We start from the raw sequence: 13,295 nt of genomic DNA on the forward strand, positions 1-13,295 counted from the left end.
ATTGCACATTATATACCAAAAGTGGCCGAACCAATACTGCAACATGACCTCCCCATCCCTTTACACACTTAACTGAGCAATAAAGACAAAAGTGCCAAACGCTTTCTTCACTATCCTATTGAAATGTTCATCTACCTTGAACGAACTATGAAGCTCTACTCCAGATCTATTTGTTCAGCAACATCCCTCGTACCTTGCCATTAAGTGTATATATCCTGCTCTCTTTTGGATCTCTAAAATGCAGCACCTCAGACTTATCTTAATTAATCTTCATCTGCCACTCCTCAGCCCAGTGGCCAATCGATCAAGATCCAGTTGAAATCTGAGATAATCATCTTCACTGTCCTCGACACCTCCAATTTTACTATCATCTGCAAACTTTCGGGTTGTCTGCTCAGTCTGCAGCATTGCAGGCCGTGGGAGCGGGGCAGTGGGACCATTCGTCGTATGGTCACATTGAAATCATTTATATAAATGACAAAATAACAGTGGACCCAGCACCGATCCTTTGGCACACCGCTGGTCACAGGCCTTCAGTCTCAAAAGCAACCCTCCCCATCACCCTCTGTCTTCGACCTTCAGTAAAAGAAGTGTTGAAAGTATCAGTTAACTGGAGATTCAGATCAGTGCGTCACTAAATTAAAAGAAAAATGCAGGGCATCATTAATTGGAGAATTCATGCAGGTGCCATTTAAATTCGAAGTCGGAGAACTGGGGCAGGATAACACTCAGTGGGAGAATTAGTGCAGTTCCAGGATGTGTGCAGGATTGGGAAATGGGGAAAACAGCCATAAATAGAGTCATACAATCACAGAGATTTACAACACACACACAGATACTTTGGTCCAACTTGTCCACGGCACAATTTAAGAATTCTGGCAGTGCTCCACTAAATTGCAAGGAGAATCATCGCAAGGAACTACTTACTGGAGAATTGGGGAAGGGCTGATCGAAATGTGAGAAATGTAACAGGGCATCAGTTAATGGGAGAATTGGTGCAGTGTAACACTAAATGGGAGAATTCGGGCAGGACAATACTTGATGGGAGATTTAGAGTTGGACACCCCTAAATTGTTCGAGGACATCAGTCAGTATGAGGTTTGGTGTAAGGCAACACTGAGTGGAGAACTTGATCCGGACGTCAGTAATTGGGGGAAATGGTGCTGAGCAACACTGAATTGGAGAATTGGTGTGGGGTATCAGCAAATGAGAGACCTGGTGGAGGGTGCTGATAACTTCGAGAATTGGAGCATATGGGAGAACACGGGCAGTGAATCAGGAAATAGGACAAATGTTTCAAAGGATTCGTGGTCCAGATTCAATACAGTGCACCACGACATGGGAGTATTGATGTAGATCACCACTAAAGGGAAGAAATATATAGGATCGATAATTTGTAGATATGGTGCAGGGATTGCAAAGATTAGAGAATTCTGGCAGCAGACTAGTAAATTGGAGAAGTGTTGGAGAGGAATAAAAAATGGAAGACCTGGCGCACAGTGGAGCAAAAATACAAAATGGGTGCATGGCACCAGTAAATGGGAGAATTAGAGGAGCGCACCTTTAAATGGTAAACCGGGCTCGGGCATCTCTAAATGGAAGAGTTAGTACAGGGGGGTGAGCAAATGGGTGATTTGGCGAGAATCAATAAATGGGAGATTTGGTGTACAGTGCCATTACTTTGGAAAACTGATGGGAGTGTTAATATATTAGAAAATTGGAGCACAGCTTGTCTAAGTTGGGGAATAGGGGCCAGGGAAACAATAAAAAATGTTGCAAGTATCGGTAAATTGGAGATTCAGTTCAGTGCATCACTAAATCAAAACAATTCAGCAGGGCACCTGTATGTGGAAGAAGTGCATCAGGGAACAGTTAAATGGAAGGAATTGATGTAGGGCAACAGTAATTGGAGAATTTATGCCGGTGCCTTTATATTGGGCAGGATAATACTCAATGGGAGAGTTGGTGCAGTTTCAGGATTAGTGCAGGATTGGTAAATGGGAGAAATGGTGCAGAGCAGCGGAGTCATAAACAGAGTCATACAATCATAGAGATGTACAACATGGAAACAGACACTTCAGTCCAACTTGTCTATGACTTAATTTTAGATTTCTGGCAGTGCTCCACAAAATTGGAGAATCATTCCAAGGAACTACTAAATGGAAGGATTGGGCAAGGGCTTATCGAAATAAGAGAATTTGGAACGGGGCATCTGAGATTGTCAAATTAGTGCAGTTAGAACCGAATGGGATAGTTTCAGTTTCCCAGTGAATGGGAGAATTGGTGCAGTGTAGCACTAAATGGGAGAATTGGGACATGACAATACTTGATGTGGGAATGAGAGTAGGGCACCCCTAAATTGGGCGAGGGCATCAGTCAGTATGAGGATTGGTGTAAGGCAAAGCGGAATGGAGAACTTCTTCAGGGCGTCAGTAATTGGGGGAAATGTTGCTAAGCAACACTGAATTGGAGAATAGGTGTGGGGTATCAGTAAATGAGATCCGGTGAACAGTGGAGCTAAATTAGAGAATTGGTGCATGGCAACAGTAAATGGGAGAATTAGAGTAGCGCACCCTTAAATGGTAGAATCGGGCTCCGGCATCAGTAAATGGAAGAATTGGTACAGGGATATGAGTAAATGGGAGATTTGGTGGGAATCAATAAATGGGTGATCTGGTGCACAGTGCCGTTACATTAGAAAATTGATGGGAGTGCCAATATATTGGGAAATTGGAGCAGAGCCTGTCTAAATTGGGGAATAGGGGCCAGGGATTCAATAAAAAGAAGAAATGTTGCAAGCATCGGAAAAATTGGAGATTCAGTTCAGGGCATCATTAAATGAAAAAATTACAGCAAGACATCCGTACGTGGAAGGTATGTATCAGGGAACAACTAAATGGAAGGAATTGATACAGGGCATCAATAATTGGAGAATTCATGCAGGTGCCATGAAATTCTCAGTGGGAGAACTGGGGCAGGATAACCTCAATGGGTGAGATGGTGAAATTCCCGAATTAGTGCAGGATTGGGAAATGGGAGAAATGGTGCAGGGAAGTGGAGCACTAATTACAGCCTTAGAGATGTACAGCACGGAAACAGATCCCTCAGTCCAACATGTCCACGCCCAAGTTTAAGAATTCCGACAGTTCTCCACTAAATTGGAGAATCATTGCAAGAAAATACGAAATGAACAAATTTCGAAAGAGCTTATCGAAGTGTGAGAATTTGCAACAGGGCATCAGATAATGGGTGAATTAGTGCAGTTCAGCACTAAATGGGTAGGGTATGCTGTGTTGCACTAAATGGGAGAATTGGGGCAGGACAATATCTTTTGGCAGATTTAGAGCAGCGCACCCCTAAATTGTTCGAAGACATCAGTCAGTATGGGGATTGGTTTAAGGAAACACTGAGTGAAGAGCTTGATCAGGACATCAGTAATTGGGTGAAATGGTGCTAATCAACACTGAATTGGAGAATTGGTGTGGGGTATCAGCAAATGAGAGACCTGGTGCAGGGTGCTGATAACTTCGAGAATTGGAGTAAATGGGAGAACACGGGCAGTGAATCAGGAAATAGGACAAACGCTGCAAAGGATTAGTGGTCCAGATTCAATACAGTGAACCACAAAATGGGGGAGTTAGTGCAGTTCATCAATAAAGGGAGGATATGTGTAGGATCAGTAATTTGCAGGTATGATGTAGGGGTCCCAAGATAGAGAATTCTGGCACTGGACTACTAAATGGGAGAATTGTAGCAGGGAAATACTGAATGGAAGAGCTGGTGCAGGGTGCTGATAACTTCGAGAATTGGAGTAAATGGGAGAACACGGGCAGTGAATCAGTAAATAGGACAAACATTGCAAAGGATTAGTGGTCGAGATTCAATACAGTGCACTACGAAATGAAAAGTTGGTGCAGTTCACCACGAAAGGGGGGATACTTGCTGTTTGGGGAATTTGGAGATATGATGCAGGGATTGCCAAGATTAGAGAATTCTGTCAGCGGTCTACTAAATGGGAGAATTGTTGCAGAGAAAGACTGAATGGAAGACCTGGTGCACAGTGGAGCTCAATTAGAGAATGGGTGTATGGCAACAGGAAATGGGAGAATTAGGGTAGCGCACCCTTAAATGGTAAAATCGGGGTCGGGCACCAGTAAGGAGAAGAGGGAGTACAGGGGTATAAGTTAATTCGAGATTTGGAGGGTTTCAATAAATGGGAGATTCTGTGCACAGTGCCATTACATTGGAAAATTGGTGGGAGTGTCTGTATATTAGAAAATTGGAGCAGAGCATGTCTCAATTGGGGAAGAGGGGCCAGGGAATCAAGGAAAAGAAATGTTGCAAGCATCGGTAAATTGGAGAGTCAGGTCAGTGCATCACTAAATGAACAAATACAATCAGCAGAGCACCGTACGTTGGAAATGTGTATCAGGGAACAACTAAATGGAAGGAATTGATGCAGAGCAACAATAATTGGAGAATTCATGCAGGTGCCGTTAAATTCTAAGTGGGAGGACTGGGGCAGGATAACCTCAATGGGAGAGTTGGTGAAATTCCCGAATTAGTGCAGGATTGGGAAATGGGAGAATTGGTGCAGGGAAGTGGAGCACTAAATACAGACTTAGCGATGTACCGGAAACAGATCCCTCAGTCCAACCCAGCCACGCTCAAATTTAAGAATTCTGTAAGCTCTACACTAAATTGGAGAAACATTGCAATAAAATGCTAAATGGGTAAATTTCGCAATGGCTGATAGAAATGTGAGAATTTTCAACAGGACATTAAGTAATGGGTGAATTAGTGCAGTTCAGTGCTCAGTGGGTGAGTTATGCTGTGTTGCAACTACATGGGAGAATTGGGGCAGGACAATACCTTTTGGGAGATTTAGAGTAGGGCACCCCTAAATTGGGCGAGAGCATCAGTCAGTATAAGGATTGATTTAAGGCAGCACTGAGTGGCACTGAGTGGGAACACTGAGGCAACTTGTTCAGGACATCAGTAATTGGGGGAAATGGTGCGAAGCAACACTGAATTGGAGAATTGGTGTGGGGTATCAGGAAATGAGAGACCTGGTGGAGGGTGCTGATAACTTCGAGAATTGGAGCAACTGGGAGACCCCGGGCAGGGAATCAGTAAATAGGACAAATGTTGCAAAGTATTAATGGTCGAGATTCAATACAGTGCACCACAAAATGGGGGAGTTGATGCAGTTCACCACTAAAGGGAAGATATGTGTGGGATCGGTATTTTGGAGATTTGATGCAGGGATCTCCAAGATTAGAGAATTCTGTCAGCAGACGACGAAATGGGAGAATTGTTGCAGGGAAATATTGAATGGAAGACCTGGTGCACAGTGGAGCTCAATTAGAGAACGGGTGTATGGCAACTGGAAATGGGAGAATTAGAGTAGCGCACCCTTAAATGGTAGAATCGGGGTCGGGAATCAGTAAATGGAGGAATTAATACAGGGATATGAGTAAAAGGGAGATTTGGTGGAAACACTAAATGGGAGAATCAGTGCAGATTGCCATTCCATCAGAACATTGGTGAGATTGCCAACATATTTTCTATCATACAGGAGGAAGTAGAGACGCTGCTCCAGCTCCTTTATTTTCTATAATACAGGAGGAAGCAGTGACGCTGCTCCAGCTCCTTTATTTTCTGTAATACAGGAGGAAGCAGTGACGCTGCTCCAGTTCCTTTATTTTCTATAATACAGGAGGAAGGAGAGACGCTGCTCCAGCTCCTTTATTTTCTATAATACAGGAGGAAGCAGTGACGCTGCTCCACCTCCTTTATTTTTTATGATACAGGAGGAGAAGAGAATCTGCTCCAGCTCCTTTATTTTCTATAATACAGGAGGAAGCAGAGACGCTGCTCCAGCTCCTTTATTTTCTATAATACAGGAGGAAGCAGTGACGCTGCTCCAGCTCCTTTATTTTCTATAATACAGGAGGAAGCAGTGACGCTGCTCCACCTCCTTTATTTTTTATGATACAGGAGGAGAAGAGAATCTGCTCCAGCTCCTTTATTTTCTATAATACAGGAGGAAGCAGTGACGCTGCTCCAGCTCCTTTATTTTCTATAATACAGGAGGAAGCAGTGACGCTGCTCCACCTCCTTTATTTTTTATGATACAGGAGGAGAAGAGAATCTGCTCCAGCTCCTTTATTTTCTATAATACAGGAGGAAGCAGTGACGCTGCTCCACCTCCTTTATTTTTTATGATACAGGAGGAGAAGAGAATCTGCTCCAGCTCCTTTATTTTCTATAATACAGGAGGAAGCAGTGACGCTGCTCCAGCTCCTTTATTTTCTATAATACAGGAGGAAGCAGAGACGCTGCTCCAGCTCCTTTATTTTTTATAATACAGGAAAAAGCAGAGACGATGCTCCAGCTCCTTTATTTTCTATAATACAGGAGGAAGCAGTGACACTGCTCCAGCTCCTTTATTTTCTATAATACAGGAGGAAGCAGAGACGCTGCTCCAGCTCCTTTATTTTCTATAATACTGGAGGAAGCAGTGACACTGCTCCAGCTCCTTTATTTTCTATAATACAGGAGGAAGCAGTGACGCTGCTCCAGCTCCTTTATTTTCTATAATCAGGAGGAAGCAGTGACACTGCTCCAGCTCCTTTATTTTCTATAATACAGGAGGAAGCAGAGACGCTGCTCCAGCTCCTTTATTTTCTATTATATCGGAGGAAGCAGTGACGCTGCACCAGCTCCTTTATTTTCTATAATACAGGAGGAAGCAGTGACGCTTCTCCAGCTCCTTTATTTTCTATAATAGAGGAGGAAGCAGTGACGCTGCTCCAGCTCCTTTATTTTCTATAATACAGGAGGAAGCAGAGACGCTGCTCCAGCTCCTTTATTTTCTATTATATCGGAGGAAACAGAGACGCAGCTCCTGTTCCTTTATTTTCCGTAATACAGGAGTGAAGCAGGGGCGATGCTCCAGCTCCTTTGTTTAAACAGAAAAACCTGCAATCTATCTATTCTTTCTCCCTTCTTACAATGTTATGCAATCATAACAATTTTTAAATCTTTTACATATTCCAGCATCTGCCTCTTGGGACAATCCATCTGAATTCCCATTAAGTTACCCAGTAATGTGTAGGACGTTTCTATAAAATGGTGACAACAACATATTCGATCGGAACAGTCCTGCATTGTTTATTTGATCCTTTGTAAGGAAGGCCAGTGGATTACAATCAGTGTCATTTAGTATGTCATTGTTCTTTGTTCGATAGACTTCAAAGTGCTGAAGAGCCAACAGTAATCCCAAAGCCCCCTTTCCTATGGGAGAGGATTTTTCCCAATGACTGGTATTGTTTCTAATAGCACCATCCTCAAGTTTTCACAATTCCTAACTCGTCATCCTGGAACAAGACAGAACTTCGCCCCAGTTCACCAGCATCAGCGGCCATTTTGATAAGACTGGAACACTCAGAGATGGCCAAAAGTGGTTCATTGATTCAAACTGCTTTCACCTTTCAAAGGTAACCTCGCTCTCTGATAACTAGGTCACTTTTTCTTATTTCCATCACAAATCTGTTAAAGGCACAGCCATCCTGCTAAAATCATGGGAAAATTTCGAGTAAAGTCAAATATTCTCAAAAAAAATCTATTAGTTTCTCATTTAGTTTTAGGAACAAGGAATTCTGTCAGTGTCTTCACTTTTGCTGTCTCCATCAATATCTGTGTGTTTGTGTGTGTGTATGCCTGTGTGATTGTATCTGAATGTGTGTCTCTCTGTGTGCTGCTGTACGTTTCTCTGCACGTCTCTGTGTGTCTGTCTCTGAGTATCTGTATGTATTGACATCTGTCACACACACACACAGACACGAAACATACAAACACATTCACACAAACACGCATCATCATGACCAAAAGCATTGTGTCACTTTAAACATAAGAGAAATAGACAGAGACAAAGATAGAGGCGAGTTTAAGCCCCACTTTAATACATACAGTTCCCATAACAGGGAGTCCGCTGCACAGAGATACAGACACAGAGATAGAGAAAAATGGAGACACTCACTAATACACACAATGAGACACACACATACTCACACAGACACTGGTCGCCATACAGAGATAGATGGGGTGACACAGACGGAAACACAGAGACAGAAACACACACGATAATGTGCACACACATTCAGAGAGACACGTACACAAAGACAGACAGAATCGGTGTGCAGTGAGTGAGAGTCCCCCCTGAGTGTAACCATCTGTAACACAGTCTGGGTCCCATCAGCTCATTCCCAGCTTTTACAGATGGAATGTCCAGGAGAAAGTGTCACAGTCACGGGATGGCCCTCAGACCATTGTCAGGGAAGAGGGGAATCTGGTTACAATCTCATGGTCATTTGGACAATTAACAGATCCGTGTAATCACTGGGTGTCCGTCTGGGAAATGGATTGATGGTGATGGAGGGGAGTTGTGTTCTCCAGAATTAGGTGGAATCAACTTGCAGTGCAGCTTGTTCAGCCCCACAGCTACAAACATCCCCTGTCTCCACCACCGACACTCAGTAACAGCAGTGTGGACCATAGACAAGATGGACTGGAGAAATTCCCCAAGGTTCCTTCCAGACCAGCTTCCAGACCCACGGCACTATCATGTGGAATGCTGAACACAGCAGATACACGGGAAAACCACCAGGTGACAATTCCACATCAAGACACTCCCCACCCTGGCTTGGAAAAACATCTCAGTCCCACAAGTGCCATTGGTTGGAAATCCTGGAACTCCCTCCCTTACATCATTGTGGGTTTATCTGAACCAAATAAATGGCAGCAGTTCAAGGCAATAACTCACCGTCACCTTCACCAGAGCAATTATATCTGAGCAATCCGTGGGGACCCAGCGGCAATGACCCAAAGACATGAATGAATCACAAAATAAAGCTCAGTATTTGGGACCCGTGTGCTCCAGGGCTGAATATCTGAATAAATTGGGTCTATATTCTAGAAAATTAAAAGGTGGTTTCATTGGAATGTCTCAGATTGTGAAGAGGCTTGAGAGGGGCGATGCTGAGAAATTAATCCTGTGGGTCTGGGAATCTGAAACACGATAACACAGTCTCAGGAGTTGCTGGAAAAGCTCAGCAGGTCAGGCAGCATCTGTGCAGAGAAATCACCGTTAATGTTACAGCATCCGCAGTTCATTCGGGTTTGATTGTCACCCTCTCAGGGCAAGGGGCAGGTTATTTGGGACTGAGATGAGGAGACAGCGCTTCACTCTAAGGCCTCTGAGTCTTTAACATTCTCTCTCCCTGAGGATTGTGGATGCTCCCTCACCGAGTACATTTCAGATTGGAATAGACAGATTGCCGGGGTCTCAGGGAGTCACGGGATATGGGGAGTGGATAGGAAACTGGATTTGAAATCTCAAACCAGCTCTGATTGGATTGACTGCCAGAACAGACTGAACAGTTTAAACAGGCTGTATAGTCTCCTCCTGCTCACATTTCCTGAGCTCTTAGATGTTTAATGAACTTATTCCCAATCCCTTTGGATTTGTTTCCATGAAACCGTTTATCATTAAATCTCTGCAGCCCCCACCCTATTACAAACCATCTCATTCTTTCTTCAGTGTTACCCCCATTCCAATTCCTCAGGAATCATTACTTTTCTAACTTCCTTCCGCTCGGCTGAATCCCCCCACTCTCATAACACACGGGTTAACCTTTCCCTTCTCCCTATAGATGCTGCCTGACCTTATCAGATTTCTCAGCATGGCCTGTGTTTATTTCAGAGGGAATGACATCTCCTTGTTCCTGTTTCTGTGAGAGGATACATTCCCCAATCCGACTCCTTGATAATCCGTGTGTTCACAGAGAAAAGAGGGATCGCTCGGTCCAAATTTATAACATGCACAAAAGGGCATCTATATATTGTGATGATATTAAAAATAAAACATCTTAAGTCAAATGAAATCCATGAGGAAATGGCATGTTGCAATGGGATCTGTAAGGGGCAGGAATTCAATCCGCCCTCCCCCTGTTGTTATTGAGTATGATGCTCCTGACCCACCAATACACAGATCTGACTGAATGCACAAACAACCCCTCTCCATCCATTTCATTCAGAATAAGGTCAATATCAGGACGGATTAAAACACAATACAAACTGTGATGAATGCTGCATGTAGGGAGGCATGTTACTGTAGAGTTTATACAGCACTGAGATCAGGCTGTTCGGCCCATCATTCACATTCCAGTCTAACCGTCTGGACTCCCTCTCTAAACCTCTCCAATTCCCCAGATCCCTGTCTGAATGAAGACTGTCTGTGTGGGGTTTGCACATTTTCCCGGGGTCTGCGTGGGATCCTTCTGGGTGCGTGGGTTTCCTCCCACAGTCCAATGATGTGCAGGTTATAGTTGGTTGGCCATGCTAAATTGTCCAGAGTATCCAGGGATGTGTAGTTACGTGGATTACCCATGGAAAATGCAGGCTTACAGGGATAGGGTAGCGGGGGTGAGTCTTGGTGGGTTACATGATGGGCCGAATGGCCGGTTTCCACACTGTAGGGATTCTATGATTCCATGCTCCTTCCCATCTGCCTCTATGGATGAGGGAGACTATCACCTGACCCAATATCCCCTTCGGTGGCTCAACGTTTGCTTTGTTTCCAACAATGAACTGCAGATGCTGCAGATCTGAGACAAAGCACGGAAATTGCTGGAGAAACTCAGCAGGTCTGGCAGCATCTGTGGGAAGGGAACCTTTCAGATCCAGGGATTGGTCTTCAGAACTGAAGGCTTCTGGTTCTGGTGCTGTCAGACCTGCTGAGCTTCCCCAGCAATTTCTTGTTTGGATTTCAGCCCCAATCCAGTTGGTGATGATCACGGCCTTGTTAAGTGTGTTTGGGAATGGGGAGGGAGCTGGGAGCAGGGTGATGGTAGTGTAGTGGGGAGCATAGCTGCCTTCCAAGCAGTTGACCTGGGTTCGATTCCCGGCCATCGCAGTGTCGTGGTTCGTTAATAGCTTTTATAAGGAAACGCACTGGAATGAACCGAGGAAACAAATCTTTCATTCTGTGGTAAAATGGGTCTGTCAGATTGCTCCTTGCTTTTCCTGGCGATGGCTCCTGTGAATTGCAGTGTGGAACCGGGCAGCATTGCTCGGCATCTCGGAAGCTTTCCCCTCTGCTGCTTCCCATTTCTTATTGAAATATTGGTTGCAGCACAAGGATGGGTTTGTTTTGTTCGAAAAGTGAGAGACCGCTCCTGTTCGGAACGTGAAATAATTACAGAAGCCGCTGGAAACACTGAACAGTTCCAACAGCTTCTGTCGTGGTGGGGAGGGAGGGTTAATATGTCAAATCTACACAAGGATAAAATAAACTCCAGCCTCAAAACAGTCAGAGTTCCTAAGTTTTACAAACATCTGTATAACATTAATCTGAGCCATCAATTCCACTTAAACCCTTCCAATGTGAAATAGCATCTTTCTGACTCTCCCCCACCACCCTCTGTCTTCTACCTTCGAGCCAGTTCTCTACCCAAAGGCTAATTCTACTGCCCCAACATACAAGTTTGAAATAATGACACCAGTCTCAAAACTCCAACAAGAATCTATTCCTGATGCCAACAGGCGGGTCAGTTTGCCACCGGTGCTGTTTACACTTGGAATATACCTGGAGCAGAACAACACAAACCCAACTGGAGAGGGTGGCTCTGTATAAGGAGAGTCAGGGTGGAGTTAAAATTCAACAAATGTGATGGAATAAAATCAAAGATCAATGAAGGTAAGGCCGTCCAAACTGGTTCACAACTTATTACATAAGGGGCTGGATAAAAACTGAAGCTATTGTAATAAATGGTTCAAGCTCACCATGGAGAATTAATGTGCTCGGACAGAAAAATGCTGAGTCATCATAAATTGCTGCAAGTTGCAAACAGCAGAATTAAAATCCAACTTGTTTTTTTACTGTAAGGATGAATATTTTAATCATGTTGTTCTCTATATATGAATGATACAGACGGTCATTTATTATCCAGACAGAAAAGACAATCAATATTTTCTTTGACATCTAACTGGATTTGGAGAAGATACTGTGGATGATACCAGCCAACAGGATTCTTTGTACAGACAGGCGAATAATAATGTCTCCAGGAAATAGCAGAAGGTTGTGGAGGGAAGTGAACAGACTGAAGCCCGCTGTGATGGAGTTTGGTATAAAAGGCTAAAGAGAGACCATCTCGACCGAACTACAGAGTGTGAAATGTGAACATGGATTGAGTTACCTTGGTGTTCATGTGCACAGGTCTTTTACTGTGACAAGATCTGCTGAAGGGGGAAATAGAAAACATGTGGGATCTTAAGCATCACAAATGACCTATTGAGTAAGGAGAAAGAAAATACATAAAGGGAAACCGGTGCTGTTCCTGGGGATCTGAAATCTAACCTCAGCAGGTCAGGCAGCATCTGTGAGAAGGGAACCAGAACCCATTTCTCCCACAGCAGTCTGCAAGGCACCAAGGGAGCTCCCTGATCTGATTGGCTCTGTGCTAATTAACACTGCACACAGATATTAATCCAGTGGGTCAGCTTCTTAGTTAAACAGTGAGTTCCTGAGAGTGACGAGGCAGACCCTTGTATGTTGTTCACACCGACATGGTCAGTAAAATGGTATCCTGTCCGTCCCATTGTAAACCCAGCTTCAGCTCTGACCATATTTCCTGAAACCCAGCATGGGGAGGAAACACTGCCTCCTGGTCTTAGGTTCTTCGCTGTAGGAAAAGGGGTCACTTCCTGTGATCTCCCTCTGACTACTCCAATGCTTTTAGTTTCTCTCACTTGATTAGCTTTCTATTCCTTCTGGTTTCGTGGTCTAGTCACACTTCCCAAAGCTGAGGCTCCTGCTTAATGATAGAATCTGGCTAGGGCATCAGTAAATGGGAGAATTAGTACAGGGGTATGGGTAAATGGGAGAATTAGTACAGGGGCATGAGTAAATGGGAGAATTAGTACAAGGGTATGAGGAAATGGGAGAATTAGTACAGGGGTATGAGGAAATGGGAGAATTAGTACAGGGGTATGAGTAAATGGGAGAATTAGTACAGTGTTATGAGTAAATGGGAGAATTAGTACAGGGGTATGGGTAAATGGGAGAATTAGTACAGTGTTATGAGTAAATGGGAGAATTAGTACAGTGTTATGAGTAAATGGGAGAATTAGTACAGTGTTATGAGTAAATGGGAGAATTAGTACAGGGGTATGGGTAAATGGGAGAATTAGTACAGGGGTATGAGTAAATGGGAGAATTAGTACAGGGGTAT

General features: G+C 44.0%; 1 non-coding gene across 1 annotated transcript; it reads left to right on the plus strand.

The window, feature by feature from the left end:
* The first annotated feature begins 10,906 nt into the window (after nt 1-10,906).
* On the plus strand, nt 10,907-10,978 carry trnag-ucc (transfer RNA glycine (anticodon UCC)). Its single transcript has one exon. It is a non-coding gene; the product is annotated as a tRNA-Gly (tRNA).
* The last annotated feature ends 2,317 nt before the right edge of the window (nt 10,979-13,295 follow it).

This window comes from Chiloscyllium punctatum, chromosome 31 (assembly GCF_047496795.1).
Source record: "Chiloscyllium punctatum isolate Juve2018m chromosome 31, sChiPun1.3, whole genome shotgun sequence".
Classification (NCBI taxonomy): Eukaryota; Metazoa; Chordata; class Chondrichthyes; order Orectolobiformes; family Hemiscylliidae; genus Chiloscyllium; species Chiloscyllium punctatum.